This window comes from Malus sylvestris, chromosome 14 (genome assembly GCF_916048215.2).
Source record: "Malus sylvestris chromosome 14, drMalSylv7.2, whole genome shotgun sequence".
NCBI lineage: Eukaryota > Viridiplantae > Streptophyta > Magnoliopsida > Rosales > Rosaceae > Malus > Malus sylvestris.
Window position 1 is genome coordinate 6,207,375 of NC_062273.1, and position 16,412 is coordinate 6,223,786.

The 16,412-nt window shown below is 41.8% G+C and overlaps 1 long non-coding RNA gene across 1 annotated transcript; it reads right to left on the reverse strand.

Moving 5' to 3' along the window:
- Positions 1 to 1,035: 1,035 nt before the first annotated feature.
- Positions 1,036 to 14,771, reverse strand: LOC126600653 (uncharacterized). The gene is made up of 3 exons (XR_007615499.1): positions 14,512 to 14,771; positions 13,124 to 13,288; positions 1,036 to 2,081 (listed from the first exon to the last, which is right to left on the reverse strand). It is a non-coding gene; the product is annotated as an uncharacterized LOC126600653 (long non-coding RNA).
- Between the last annotated feature and the right edge of the window lie 1,641 nt (positions 14,772 to 16,412).

Here is a 16,412-nt window from a genome sequence, read left to right on the forward strand (position 1 = left end):
AATTTCGGTTCGGTTCAATTTTTTTTCCGTTTTTTTCGGTTCGGTTTTTTCTGATTCGGTTTCGGTTTCGGTTCGGTTTCGGTTTTTTGTTTTTATTTTTTTTCAAAAAATGAAAAACATTGAAATTTTAAATTTTAACATATCCAACACAATCATAACATAAACATTCTAACTAGAATCAAAGACAATGAAAATAAACATTTAAAGTTGAACTAAAATCATCAATCAAGTCTTCCAAAGTCCAAACTAACAACCTCACAACACAAAAATCACACAAAAATCGTACAAATGACTTAGAAAAGTTAAATTGTATGATGTTGTTCAAAGATCAGTGTTGTTTGCTTGTAACTGCATGTTGACAACTTGATTAGTAAAGTTAATGCGTGAGTGGATTTATTTAGTGTGTGTTGGATTCTTTTCCATCACAAATTACCCAAGTAATCTACCCGAAATAAATGTTTATGGATTATGTTACATGTTATATGAGAGTAGATTTGGAAAAGAAAGCTGGTGCAGAAGTAGACAGTGCTATGGAGATGGATGTAGGTACTTCGGGAAGAGGTTTGGTTCCGGAACCTTATATGAGGGAGAAATAATAGGTTAGGGTTTAGAGTTTTTATAGGCCTTTTTTTTAATATTTTGAGCTTAAAGTTTGGCAACACATAGGGTTTAGCACATTTTAACTTACAAATTGGGTTTAGAAAATAATACCCAAAACAAATAATTAAATAAAAAAATTAATTTAATTAATTCGGTTCGGTTTGGTTTGGTTCGGTTTCTAGATCACTAAAATCGAACCGAACCAAAAGAATTCGGTTCGGTTCGGTTTTTTCAATTCGGTTCGGTTTTTTCGTTCGGTTCGGTTTTTTTGGTTTTGGTTCGGTTTGGTTTTCAATTTTTTTCGGTTTTCGGTTTTTTGAACCTACCCCTAGTAATGACAAGCTGAGCAAGTAACTATAATTATGTCATTATCGAGTAATCTCAAGGTAATGAAAAGTTGAGAGTATAATTGTGTACCCCAATATATGTGTAAGCTAATATATATAAACATCCACTAGCCATAGGTAGTGGAAGTTGGACACGTAATCATGTCATTGTCGAGTAATCTTGAGGCAATGACAAGTTTAAATGACATGTCTACGATGTGGACAATCTGGAAATACTCTTACACGTGCAAGTTGTGTCCTAAGATCGTGAACATGGTACAAGTTAAGCCTATAACTGTGTGATCATGTCCCCAATACACGTGTAAGCTGATATCTATAATGTCATCCACTAGCCATAGCTAGTGGAAACTAGAAATATAATCATGTCATTGCCGAGTAATATCAAGGCAATTGCAAGCTGAAATGTCATGTCCATGATGTGGCCAAGCTGGAAATACTTTTACACGTGCAAGTTATGTGGATGCAAATTTCTTCCTCCTTGATCTTGGACAAAATTGCACCTACAAAATAATTAACATCTTTAGTTAAGGCCAAAAGCCTCACGCGCCCACGATGAATAGAGGGGCTTTGGCTGAAGAACCTCCAATGCCAAAGTTAGAATTTAGAGATAAAAGTGTTTAGAGAGTTTTTGGAGATTTGCAAGAGTGTGGACTTCCCCCTTTGGAGAAAATGAGTAGCTTATATAGAGTATGGCCGGTCCCCTTTGGAGAAAAGGTGGCCGGCCTTTGGGATGTTTTTTAGGTGTTATTTGGTGATTTAATTAGCAATTAATATATTGATTAGGAATAAATATATTAATTGGCCAATTAACATAATAAAAGGAATGTTTTTGGGAGGTTATGGAATGAATAAAATAAATAGCTAATTGATTAGTTAAAAAAGGGAAAATGAGGTAAAAAAATAAATGGAATGAAATAGGTTTTGGGAGTTACCTTGTAGAAGGGATTTGATGAGATAGGTTTTGAATTGTTACCTATTTTGGGCACTTTTGATTTAGTTGAAGGATGATTGCCCGCTGCTCACGCGTAGGAATCTCGTTGTACCTCAAGGGTATTTTTGTCTTCTTTTGTCCAAAGATCCACATGTCGCCTTGTGATTATTTTTGGCTCCACAAATGACCCCACACCTGTTGGGCTGCACGCAGAAAAAGGGAAACAAGTGTAGAGATTTTCTTGCATTAGGAAACTTTGAATTATTTCCTATTTTGATGCTGATTCTCCTTTTTAATAAGAAATTAGATCCTTCTAGGAAAATGAAATAAATTTCTCTCGAAGCCTACTTAAGTCCACCTTAAGTGGATTATTAAATCAATTTTGGAGAGCAATTTATTCTACTTTACAAGAGGGAGAGAGCTTAGAGGATATTTGTTCCCCCTCATCTAGCAATCTTCCACATCTTGCCTGTGCAAATGATCGTCTTTCGTTGCTTCTAGGTAAGAAAAATTACTTTTCTTGTCTTCTTGATTTTTTTTGGATGCCTCAGGGCTTGAAATTGTCTCAAAAATGGTCGAAGAGATTTGAAAAATGACCTAGGGAGGCTGCGACACTATTGTCGTGGGTGGTGCTGCAGTCTGGCCCTTATGCCTGGGCTGTGAGGAAGGAGAATGTGTGGGGGCGCCTGCCCCTTGTCAGCTGAGCTGGGCTGCAAGGTCCTTTAACTGAGAAGAAGGATGGGGAGCTAGAGCGGGCTGGGTTCCCTACTTTACCATTTTTTTAAAGAAGGTTGGGCTCGGGCCCGTGCCTGAGGAAAGAAGGTGAGGCCGAGGGGCCTATTGAACCTTTTTTTTTTTTTGGGCTGAGAGGCCTGTTATTTATTTATTTTTTATTTTTTATTTTTTGAACAACCCTCTACTGAATCTTCCTGGTACTTTTTGTAGAATTCCTTCAAGTATGTCTTCCTCGAGCCACAAGAATGATGATGGTGTGCCACCATAGTATCGTCAAGGTGGGTCTTTGAGCAAGGTTGGCTACTTCAAAGCTGCTCACTTCAAGATTAGCTTCGATGATTTGTTTAAAGACTTTCTTGAGGTGTATTGGCATGTCATTCCGTCGGGAGTGTGTGTGAAGTGAGTTAAGGATAACAGCAGCTGGGAACCATGCAGTGGAACACAGAGAGCCATAAAGTTCCACCCCTACTATTTTTGTTAAGGTTTACTTTTCCTATTTCTTCCAAGAAGTGCTCTGCTCCATGAGATGTGCCCCCGCCCAATGTTTTTCGAATGCGGTCTGTGTGATGGTGGGATTCTATAATCTAAGCCAATTCTTTAACTTAGATCTAACCGTCAACGAATTTTAGTACTTCTTTGACATAGGTCACATTGGTGAAGTTGGGCAGTTGCGATCTCGCCATAGGCTTTTTGATAATTCAAGCAAAGGAGATCATGACTGGGCCAAATAGACTTTGGAGATAAGTGGACAACGGGAGTCTGATTCTTCCCCTGAGCTGCGTGTACCAAAGATTTTCATTTCTGGTAAGCAGGCTGCTTAATCTTCTCGGCCACTTTGCTTTAGTGCCATACTACTCTTCAATTTTCTGATTATCTTCCGCTGTTTTTGTAGATTCAAAATTTGGGTCCACTCCTAAGGCTTCTCCAAACATGAAAAAAGTGCATGTTACTCTGGGTATCCCTTCTGAGTACCGTGAATGGCGTTGGCTGTTTAGTCCTTTTCATAGGGAAAAAGATGGGTTGCCCCTGAAATAGGAGATAAAGTGAATCAAAGCTGAGGCGTTGACTCGTCCTATCACCGTGGTGAAGCCTGCTACAAATGAAGGTGGGAAAAAGAGACATTCCCCGCTTGCCCAGGAGACGCCTACTGAAAAGAAAATAAAGACTTCTTCCGCTGCTCGTGAAGGTTCACCAGTTGCTCCCAAGCTTGTGATTAACTTGATTTCCTCTAAGGGCGAGAAAGAAAGAACTGCTAGATTTGTGCCGTTAACGCCTATTGCTCTGAAGGCTGCTAACTCGATTGCTGAAAGAATTGCCCAGTGCAGAACTTCCTCCGTGCCTCCAATGCTAAAGTTTGTGCCAAAAAGTTCGTCTGGAGCTAAGTCTAGCTCACCTTTGTAGATGCTAGCTACTATGAAGAGTGACAAGGTGCCCATGCCTGCTAAAGTGGCGCCAAAACCTGTTTCTTCCACTATTGCGACCAACTCATCTGCCGATAAGAAGGAAACTGCTCATTCAGGTAGGCTTGAAGAATCCACCAAGATTGTTTCTGGGGAAGTTGATGAGATTTGCGCGCTTTTGAAGCCAGATCTAATTGAAGATACAGATATATGTGCCAAGTTTGTTGATGGTGTCAATGAGATTGTTGGTCCGAGTTTTTTTGCGAAGCACACATTCGAGTATAGGAAGACTGCTCTGCTAGCCATGATGCAGAAAACAACAATTCTGGTAGCCGAGTTTATGTTCCTTGACTAAGAGGATACCAAGGCTGCTAAAGAGATGGCAAGAACCATGGCTGCCGAAGCTTACTCATCGGTCGAAAAAATCAAGAAATTGGAATTTGAGCTTGTTGCTTTGAAATGATCTAACATTTCTGCCCCCAATTCTCTGCAGCTTGAGACCATTTTCCAAAAGATGATGGATTTGAAGACTAGGCTTGATGCGATCCAAGTAAAGTATGAAAATGCAGAAAAGGAAATCAAGTGTTACATACCTCAGATTTAAGATCTTGAGCGTTCTATCTCTGAATTTCGCTCCGCTGCTTATGCAAAGGATGAAAAACTAATCGCTGTTTACAACCAATTGATCCACTTCAAAAGGTTGTTGATAGGCTTGAGCCTCAAGTGTTGGAACTTCAAAATGCTTTGAAGATCAATGACAATCTGAAGAAGGAAGTTGAAGAGTTACAGCGGGTTTGTGCTTGCTTGCTTGAGGAAAATGAGCAGTTGAAGGGTGAGAAGTTTGTGTTCGAGGCTTCGCTTACTCAGAGTTAAGCCGATTTCTACAAGCTGGGTTACGTAGATCATCTCTATGGGTGACCGTCTGACTTTGATTTTTCCAGTAAAGACTTCGAGACCTTCTATATTTCTCCAGAAGACTTGCTCGTCTTTACTTTTGAGTCTTCTATCGGTGAAGTAGTTGGAGAAGTTGGTGGCCAAGCTGGGGCAGCCGAGGGTAAAATGCCGGATGATGCTGTTGTTGAGAACATCAAGGCTGCTGAAGGTGTGGGGATCGAGTAGTCGTGAGATGTCCAAGCTATTGAAGAGTAGTCTTCTAGGTAGTCTTTAGGATTTTCTTTGTTTTCCTTTGTTGCTTTTGCTTGAACTCCTTCAGTCTTTGCTAGTTGTTTATCAATTTTGCTAGAAAATTTAATAAACTTGCTTCCTTTGCTTTTCTCGATCGTCTCTTCTTTTTGTCCATGCCCTAACCTTTAGACCTTATAGACCAGTGGTAGGCGTGCTACTTTTTTTTATAAGTAGACAGGCTTGTGTAGCCTATGCAGCCGTATGTATTGGTGTAGAACTTTTGCAAAGTTGTTAGCCATAGGGTTGGCAGCCGGATGCCTTACTTACAAAAGCAGACGGATCCGTATAACCACTAGGTCGTTAACCTTGGCTTTTTCCAATTCCGTAGGTTGTGTAGCAAGTATCACAACACTTTAGGACTTAGTGTAGGTTTTTCTACGCTTGGCAGAGGTGAAGCTTATCGACTACATAGCATGTTGGCAGTGGATAAAGCTTCGTATATGTACGCTAGCTTGTTTAGCCTTTCATAAGAATGTGCGGTTGTATAAGTCTAGTGTGGTTTTACTGCTCGAAGGGCAAACCATAGGCAGTTTTCTGGAAACCGTAGGCTACCTTAGTGCACTCAGTAGCAACTTTAGGTTTCCAGGGCAGCTGCCCGTAAGGTGTACTACGTAATGTGCCTCATCCATCTCTAGGGCCGGTTCCTTGCAGATTAGACCAAGAGACCCAAAATCTTTCAATTAGCTAAACCTTGAAAAAAGACCATTATGGTTACTTCTAGGAATCCCGACGCAAGCCATCGTGCATCTAGTTATACTAGGGTAGCCAGGCTCATCCACGTTTGGATATTCAGAGTATTGAGTTTATCCTCCCGCTTTGAAGAGCATGGTTGGTCCTTCGGGGGATGCAATTCCTGCGGTGAGTTCCCAAACAAGGTGCAATCTTCTTTTGAAGTGCATGAGAGATAAGTTGTTGTAGACATGTAGTCGAGCCAAGTTGCAAATTACTTCTGATTTCTTCATTGAAAAATGAACGAATAACTTAGCTATAAAAGATTGTATGACAATTGGATAGTCATCGACTTACGAGGTGGTGCCCGTTGAGCTGCTTGAGTCTTCGGGTCTTGATATAGTGGGAAGTCACACATGGTATTTCCTCAAATTGTAGGCGTTCTATTGCTTCTCAATCTCTTTTTCATTCATGGTGGCGAGGGTGTAGTTACCCTTACCGCCTACTCTACTGATCTTGTACGGACCTTGCCAGATGGGATCAATCTTTTTCGAGCTTTCTTTGCGGACAGTGATAAAGGCATTTTTTAAGACTAAATCTTCGGGTTGGAATTGCCGGATCTTGGCCCTTTTATTGTAGCTGGAAAGGAGCTGCTACTGGTAGGCTGCAATGCAGGTGATGGTTTGCTCGCGCCTCTCCTCTGCCAAATCTAAGTTTGTGGCCATCTCTTTGCTGTTCTGTTCAATGCTTGACAGTAGAGTATTGATGCTTGGCACGATGATGTTCGGAGGAATGATTACTTCCAAAGCATAGAGAAATGAGTCTCATCGGTCGCTCATCTTTTGGTGGTGCGATATGCCCATAAACATCTGGGGAGTTCATCTGGCCATTTTCCGTTTTTGTCAGTGAGGGATATCTTGAGGCAGTCGAGGATCGTCTTGTTGGATGTTTCGCCCTCCCATTGCCTTGAGGATATCTTGGCGTGGACATGTGTTGTTTGATGTCGTACTTTTGGAAGAACTTCGCCAAATCTTTTCCCATAAATTGTGGGTTGTTGTCGGTGACGATAGACTGAGAGATGCCAAATCGGCAAATGATGTTCCTCTATATGAATTGTTCTATGTCCGTTTGAGTTGTGGTCGTCATGGGCTCTACTTCTACCCATTTGGTGAAGTAGTCGGTTGCACGATCATTATGCACCTGCCCCCAGTAGCAAGCGGCATAGGACTTACCAGGTCGATTGCCTACTGCATGAATGGCCAAAGATTCGTCTGCAGGTGTAGCTCGTTGGCAGGCAGTGCTGGTACTGGTTTGTAACGTTGGCAGCGGTCACATTTTCGTACTAACTCCTCAGCATCTTGGTGCATGGTAGGCCAATAGTAGCCTGCGTTAAGAGCCTTATGTGCTAAGGATCGGCGTTCGGAGTGATTCCCACAAATACCTTCATGGATTGAGCTTGGAACCTTCAAGTCATCGGAATGTGCTAGGCAGCGGAGATGCGATCCGGTGTGGGATCTTCGGACGAGAATGCCATTCCACATATAGTAGCGTGCCGCCTTGATTTGGAGCTTCCTTGACTCCAATTTTTCGGTGGGTAGTGTGCCGTTGACCAGTCTATAATAGAACTTTGCCAGTTGGGAGTTACACTAACTTATGACACTTCGGCTGTCGACTCCATCTTTATGCTTGGCTTGTCTAGATATTCCACCAGAATGAAGCGTTTAAATTGGTGGTCGAGAACAGAGCCTAAATCGGCTAGCGTATCTGCATGGGCGTTGTCTGCCCGCGAACTTGAGTGAGAGTGTAAGTCTGAAATGCCTTAAGCTGTTGGCGTACTTTCTTTAGGTATTATGCCATCCTTGGATGTTTTGCCGTGTATTCCCCAGTAGTTTGGCTGGTGATTAGTTGGGAATCAGAATGAATTGCGAGCTTCTTCACCGCCAAGTCTTTTGCCATTCGGATGCTTGCTAGTAGGGCCTCGTACTCTACTTAATTATTGGATGTTTTGAAGCCTAGAGTGATCGTCTGCTCGAGCAGTCTGGGGTAACAAGGACCACGCCTGCTCCTGAGCCTTTGTAGTTGGATGCGCCGTCAACATGCAAATACCAGAAATCCTCGCTTGGAGGTGCAAGCATGGGTAAGGTGTGTTCGATTGCTTTTGGAGTATCACTAGGCTTGGGCCTTTATCGCTGTGTAAGGTCAGAAAACTAAACCATATTGGCCAAGTTCCAATGCCCATTTCATCACTCATTGAAAAGCATTCGGACTATGTAAGATTGATCGTAGAGGATACTGAGTCATGACAATGACTGTATGAGCTTGAAAGTATGGTTTGAGCTTTCGAACCGCAACAACTAATGCCAAAATCAATTTTTCGATCTTCGGATATTTTGTTTCCTTATCAAGAAGAGCTTTAGAAGTGTAGAATACCGGCAGTTGAGCCCCCAGCTCTTCTCGTATAAGGGCAGAACTCACTGCTACTTCGGAGACTGCTAGGTAAATGTATAAATCCTCCACTACTTCCAGCTTGGATAGTAAGGGAGGTGATGTGAGTTACTTCTTCAAGTCTTGGAAAGCTTTTTCGCACTCTTCATCCCATTTATCTCGTTGTGCCATATTGATAGCTTTGAAAAAAGGCTTGCATCGATCGATGGATCGTAAGAGGAAGCGGTTGAGGGCAGCTGCTCGTCCGGTCCAGGTTTGGATCTCTTTCAAGGTAGCTGGAGACTTCATCTCTATGATTGCTCGGATTTTCTTGGGATGTACTTCAATTCCTCGTTGGGTTACTAAGTACCTTAGGAATCGGCCTGAAGATACTCCAAATGTGCATTTGGTAGGGTTGAGCTTCATCTTGTACTTTTTAAAGATATTGAAAGTTTCTGCCAAGTTGCGTATATGGTCTGACCGTTGCTTGCCTTTACCATGATATCGTCAACATAGACCTCTGTGGTTATCCCAATTTGCTTCTTGAACATCATATTTACTAGCCTTTGGTAAGTGGCTCTCTCATTTTCGAGGCCAAAGGGCATGACCTTGTAGCAGTAGATGCCCCGCTCTATCACGAACGTGATTTTCTCCTTGTCGAGCTCTTACATGGCTATTTGATTGTAGCCGGAATATGCATCTAAAAAGCTGAGTAACTGGTTCCTAAAAGTTGAATCTATTAATAGATCGATCCGGGGGACAGGATAAAGGTCTTTTGGGCATGCTTTGTTGAGGTCGATGTAGTCTACGCAAACCCTCCATTTGCCCTTCTTTTTCTCCATGAATAGTACGACATTGGCAAGCCATGCTGAGTGTGCTACCTCTTCTATGAATCCTGCCTCTAATAGCTTGTCAATTTCTGCCTCGATGATCGCTACTAACTCGGGTGTAAAATGTCTTCTCTTTTGGATCACCGGTTTGGCAGGGAGGTCGACGTGTAGCTTGTGGCAAGCCATCTCGGGGTCAATGCTGGGCATGTCGGATGGTGACCATGCGAAGATGTCTCGATTTTCTCTAAGGAAAGTCATGAGTTCTTCATTCTCGGCTGACGTGAGCCAATTCTAGCCGTCTTTTCCAGCTGCTGGGGATCAAGAATGATGTCTTCGGAGTCCTTTTCGGGTTTCCATCCTATCTGGTTTGCTTGGATGCCATATTCTTGATCCACCTGCTGAAATTTCTATTTGGTAACCTTTTTGTCCTTTTGGACTTCGGTAGCCTCTACAGGGGTAAAGATCTTACTCTTTGATTCTTTCAAAATTTACATAGTGCATCGTCGGGATGAGGCCTGGTCAGACTCGATCTCTCCGACTCCTCCTCCAGGGATGTGGAATCAGATTTTTTGATACTTGACGGAAGTGATGGCATCCAGCTTGATCAACCAAGGTCTCCCAAGAATTCCATTGTAGGGAGATGGATTGCTTACGATCGTGAATGTTTGCTTTGAGACGATTGGCGGTGTTTTCACGTCAAGTATGGTGTGGTTGATGGCAGTTGAGGTGTGTCTGTTAAATTTGGTAAGCACATATGCTCGGCGTATGATTGTACTTTCCAGGCCCATCTTCTGAATGACTGAGAGTTGAAGTAGGTTGACTGAACTTCCATTGTCAACCATCATCCTGTCAACTATAGCATGTGTTAGTTGGACATATACTACTAATGCATCGTCGTGTTGGAAATCGACGCCTTCTGCATCCTGCTCAGTGAAGCCAATAATGGGTCCAGGTTGGGTATCGACTGCTTGGACTTGTGAGATTAGTAAAGCTTGCTAGATCTTCCTATTTTTGGAGTTATTAGTGGCCCCCAAATGCTCGAATTCGACGAAAATGCCATTGATTCGAATCATCTTGGTTGGCGCCTCCTCATCATCGTCTGCATTCCTTATTGGCTGCGCAGCTAGCTTGTCCAAGTATCTATCAACTTTGCCTTATTTCACGAGCTTCTCTAGGTAGTTCATCCAAGTGTAGCAGTCGTCGGCTGTGTGACCATGACTTCGGTGGAATGCGTAATACTTGGTGTGGTCCAACTTGGAAGTATCTCATTTTGATTGTTTCGGCAACTTGAACCATGGCTCGTTCTTGATGTCACGAAGGATTTGATGGATCGGAATTGAGAACTTAGAATAGCTCTTGGTTATGGGGCCTTCTTTGGTCATGGGTTGGTCCTTACGTTTTGGCCTCCTACTTGACCTTGCTGGGCTGCTTCCTATCTTTCTTCCTTTGAGCCATTGCTGACTCTTTTTTAGGCTGCTCGAGCGTCTTTTTTGCTCATCGAGCCTCGTCTTAAAGTGCATGCTTATCTGCCAGGGCAAAGGAATATGCTAAAGTTAGGTCTTCTTTCATGATCATTTCTCCGAACAGTGGATGGTCTACTGGGAGTCCTTTTTGGAATGTTGCACTTGCTATTGAGTCGTCACATCCGATGATCTTTACCTTCTCTACTTTGAACCTCTTCACGTAGTCGCAGAGCGACTTCTTTGGGTATTTCTTCACGTTGAACAAGTGATTAGACTTTTTCTTGATCGAGTGGTAAGATGAGTATTCTTTGGTGAAAACTAAGGAAAGATTATCAAAATTCTGGATGGACCATGGTTGCAAGGTGTGAAACCAATCTTGTGCCTCACTTTGTAGAGTGGTGGTGAATATTTTGCACATAAGGGCATCGTTGTTCCGGTAAAGAACCATCGCGCTTTGGTAGTGCTTCAAGTGTTTCTATGGATCTCCATCTCCTTTGAAAGATGTGAAGTGCGGCATGCTAAACTTGCGTGAAGGCTTTGCTTACTCGATCTCGTCCGTGATGGGTGATATACTTATATTGGTCATGTCCCGCCGTAGTGCCTCATTAGCCGCTTCGTTACGTCGAAAATCACGAAACCGTTCATTGAAAAGTCTTTCTACCTCTTCTTGGGTTTGCCTTTGTTGGGGGTAGCGGAGCTCTCGGATGCCTCTGGTCTTGACCTGCTGGTCTAGGTGGCTATTCTACATGCTAGGCTTGTCTATGTCGCAGCTGCGATACATGAAATAGATTCTTAGCAGGCGAGGGGTTTCTTCGCAAGCTGCTGGTTGAACTTGAACCGGATTGAGTGACTACTTCTCTCCATTCGTCATGCTGCCTGCTCTGATGTGATGTGGATAATGCTCCTTACGGGCCTAACCGCGAATGAACGCTTTGCCTAGAAGGCTGCTTATGTTGATTATCGGAGCGTGGCCTTAACCGTGAATGTATACTTGTCCGTGGGCCTAGTCGAGAGTGCACGCTCCTTTGCACGCTAAAACGGGAGTATACGCTATCTCGAGGTCCCAATCGGGAGTGTACACTGCCCAAATGCTTGATTTGTAGTTGGTTGAGTGGTTGAGAGGTTCCTCATTTACCTTTGTCCTACTTCGGGACATTTCATATGGGGTACATTGGATCTCGGTGCGTTGCAAAAGTTGATTTACCAAGGTTGTCTGTTATGTAAGGGCACTCGTCAATTCTATGACTTGTCGGGACAAGTTTTGTTCGCCATTCGAAAAGCTTGGATGGAATGTGCCTCATTGAGCAGTGGAATGGTGGTAGACTTCAAGCGCAAGATTTGAGTTGGGAAATGTCAAATCCGTCGAGAAATGTGGTGAAAATACCCTCGACTCGATGATTGGTCCGGATGGTTGAGATAGTCTCGGACCGACTTGGGCTACTTGGGAAACCACAAGAGCGGGCTGGGCTATAGGAGCAGGCTGGACCACGAGAGTGGGCTGCTCAGTGCATGATGCACGCAAATGCGACACTTGGGCTCGGCTTGGCAACGGATTGAGCTCGCGTTGGGCTTAGGTCATGGCCTTGGTTCCGTGAGCCTTGGATGGCATGGCTTGGGATTGCTATGGTTGCACGGCTCGGGCCGTGGTAGTAGTGCCATGGACCTTGCCACAGGTGGCTACCAGTCCCCGTGGTGGAAACTCGTGGTGGTGGTGCCGCTCCACCTATTGTCACATTTAGCCTCGTGGATCACCGCGGTCCCATTTCTTGAATATTGGAATTTTCACTTGTTGAATTTTCTAAGTTCCTAGCCATTGCACTTCTCTTTTAGGTTTTATCAAAGAATTTTTGCAAATAAAAATTCTAATAATAAGAACGTACGAAAAACTACAAGTGGACTAGAAAATAGAGAAAAACCTTTTTATACGAGAGTCTTCTATGAGTGTGTGACTCTTTTCTCAATGAAAGCACCAATTTGTGGATGCAAATTTCTTCCTCCTTAATCTTGGACAAAATTGCACCTACAAAACAATTAACATCTTTGGTTAAGGCCAAAATCCTCACACGCCCATGATGAATGAGGGGGGCTTTGGCCGAAAAACCTCCAATGCCAAAATTAGAATTTAGAGAGAAAAGAGTTTAGAGTGTTTTTGGAGTTTTGCAAGATTGTGGACTTCCTCCTTTGGAGAAAATGGGGTAGCTTATATAGAGTATGGCCGGTCCCCTTTGGAGAAAATGTGGTAGCTTATATAGAGTATGGCCGGTTCCCTTTGGAGAAAAGGTGGCCGGCCTTTGGGATGTTTTTTGGGTGTTATTTGGTGATTTAATTAGCAATTAATATATTGATTAGGAATAAATATATTAATTGGCTAATTAACATAATAAAAGGAATGTTTTTGGGAGGTTATGGAATGAATAAAATAAATAGCTAATTGATTAGCTAAAAAAGAGAAAATAAGGTAAAAAAATATATGAAATGAAATAGGTTTTGGGAGTTACCTTGTAGAAGGGATTTGATGAGATAGGTTTTGAATTGTTACCTATTTTGGGCACTTTTGATTTAGTTGAAGGATGATTGCTCGCTGCTCGTGCGTAGGAATCCCGTTGTACCTCAAGGGTATTTTTGTCCTCTTTTGTCCAAAGATCCACGTGTCGCCTTGTGATTATTTTTTACTCCACAATGAGCACAGTACAATACTCTAGATCTATATGGGTGTATGTGTGCCATAAGATAAGTAATAATAAAGGAATAACAATCATGAAATCATTCTCGTCATACATCATAAATCATGAATATGCAGATATATCATGAAATCGATATAATTCGTGAAATATAACTCGGACTCATATTCAAGCATGCTTAAAATTTAGATAAATAACACATTTCTAAATTAAAATCCACTCACCTCCAGCTAGCTTTCCCTTGAAGAGCCTTGTCTTTTTCATAATAAAATCACATCCCAAGCTCGGAGAAATGATACACTATTTAATTTATTTAATCTTATGGTTCCATCTAACTTTCAAGTTAGACTGCCTACATACCCTGCAAAGGGATCAAGGCAATCGTAGTGCATTCTTAATGCAAGAAATTCAACATATACTACGCAAACATTTAGATATTGTACTTGGTAGAAATGTATATTTCACTGAACCAAAATATAGTGACGATGGGTAGGTTCCACTCGCTAGGCTTTAGCGGCCTCTAGTGATGCTAACATCGATACTCGAGAATTATTCAGGATTTGTTGGCCCATAGTCAATCTCTTAGTCGAAATGGTTTCTGACAAAGTCAACAACCCTAATTATTCTCACTCCGGAATATCCGCACATCGGATTTTCGATCTGCAAGTTTCTAAGGTCAATACATTACTTCTAAGATAACATATTACAATTTCATAATGATCCAACGGTCGGATCTCCGCCTACTACAAGTCCAAGTGGAGGCCAATCATGAAACTATATTTAAATGGTCAAATTTGAAGAAACAAACAGTGGATGTGGAATCAGTGCGTTAAAATACCCTAGGAGGGGTCTCGAGGCCGAATTTGAAAAAATCAACGTCAATGGAATATTCCGTAGTAGATGACGACAGGAAACTCTTTACTAGAATATTCCAGAGAATATTCCAACCTAGATTTAGGTCGGATCAGGGTTGGATCAGAGTTGAATCAAGTTGGGTAGAATCCTAGTTTAGATCAAGTTGGATCCGGTTTGGTAGATCCAGACTGAGTTCTTAGGTCAGGTCGACTTGATTCCTCACCGTTGCACTGGTCGGATCACTTGCCGAACATTGGGTTTTCTCGCCGGAAAACCCATAGATTTACCTAGCTCATATCTTTGCCATTTCTCAACCATTTACACCCACTATATATATGAAAATTCATCTACTCAATGAAAGGAATCTAATGATGGGGGTTAGAGGCCTTACCTTCGCTGGAAAATGCCGAAATCTAGTCTGGAAAAGTGAGCCTGCAGTGGAGCTCCTAGAACGTTGTCTCAGGTTCGATTTTCACAAAACGAGAACCGGGATTAAGCTCATGGTGACGAGAAGAAGGTAGTGGTGATTTTGGAAACTTGATTCATCTGATAATTGAAGGTGATGATGGTGCTCCATGGGTGTAACTCCGGGAAAGGGAGAGGGAGCGAGAGAGTTCCCCCTCCCTGAGAGAGAGAACACCCCAGAATAAAAGAAAGTCATGGCCCCCCATGAACCTAAACAACCAATAAAATTATCTAGACATGAAGGAAATTTACAAAAAAATCTCCTAACTTTAAAATCCTGTAAATTCACACGTGTCCCGACTGCTAAGTCAACATATACCCACCGGAAGCATTTTTTAACATTTCTCACCTTGAGGATTAAGATACCATAATTTAGGGACCAGTCGTTACAATTTGTATTGGGATGGATCTGCAGTTTGTATACATTCTTAACCTTTTTTGTTATTGATCGTTGTTAGAAAAAATAAAGTCTAGTCGATATATTTTCCAAATTCTTGAAGTTCACATAATTGTCACACAAATAGCATAACTCAAGTAAACTAATTCTTTTTAATTTTATTTTCTTACAGCAGGAGTATATCATACTACAAGATACTTGTTACATGATGAGGAAGACTCCCCAAACTTTATTCCCGGCTCTCTTTCTTTGGGTGTTGACTTCATTCTTATGTATAAAACCCTAAACCCCAAAGACAAAGACTGACGTAGCACAAAGCGATCAAAACATTATCAACATAATCCCTTGTAGTCTCGAATTCACAAGAAAATTGAGAGAAATCCAGATGACTTAAATAAAGATTACAAACGTTTGGTGCAACTCAAATGACTTTTTTTTTTTTGGGTGACAAAACTCAAAGGACTTCCAATAATCAAAACAACATTAATCGGACGACAAACGAAGAGTCCGATTTTTATTACGAAACTTTAAGCACTATTTTGGAGGCTGAAATGACCCCAAATGGCCAAAATCCAACGTATATCACAACAAAGTTGTGTGTTGGACTCATGATGTCGTTCCTTTTTCGAAAAGGTATCACGCGTCCAAATCGGAGCTTGGACGCCAAATCTACAAATTTTCGCTGCGTCCTTTTGTCTTCCTACTGTTCATTTCCGCTTCGATCCATTTTACCATTTGTTCTACATCAAAGACTCTCAAATGCGCGCAATTGTCCGCAAACTCTCGAGTACTAGGTAACATATTAGCTACAATATGTCATGTGCATCAACTTTGTATTTGTACATTTTCTACACACTCACACTCCTAATTATACACATATATAGCAAGAGTACTTAAACTCTTCAGGGGGTACGGCATGCATGTAAGCACGTGGGCCATAAGAAAGGAAACACACTACTTACAAGTATACACATCTTATCCTATAGAAGGGAAAAAAATCCCCAGGAAGCTCCAGGCATTCACTTTTATGTAAAGGCTAGTACATATATAAGGTTTTTTTAGGAGACCAAAAGAATCAAAATGCAATGGCTCTCCCAAAGTTTTATTCTCTCTCTATCTCTCTTCAAATAAAAGTAACAGCAAAGAGGGCTTTGGAATAAAGAAACAACGAATATATAGACTAAAGAGGCATCAATATTGATGCCTTATAAACACAAATGTCTTTTCCAAAACAAAAGCATCCAAGCTTGACTGTCTAGTCTCTCTTTGGCTCATGTCTACGTCTACTACTCCGTTAGTACGTGGTTAACAGTAATGCATGTCAACTAATTCATATTAATTCGTGATTCTCCAAGACACTGTGCATCTCTCTCTCTCTCTCTCTCAGAGTACATAAGATAAGATTCAATCTGATAAGGTCATGTACCTAT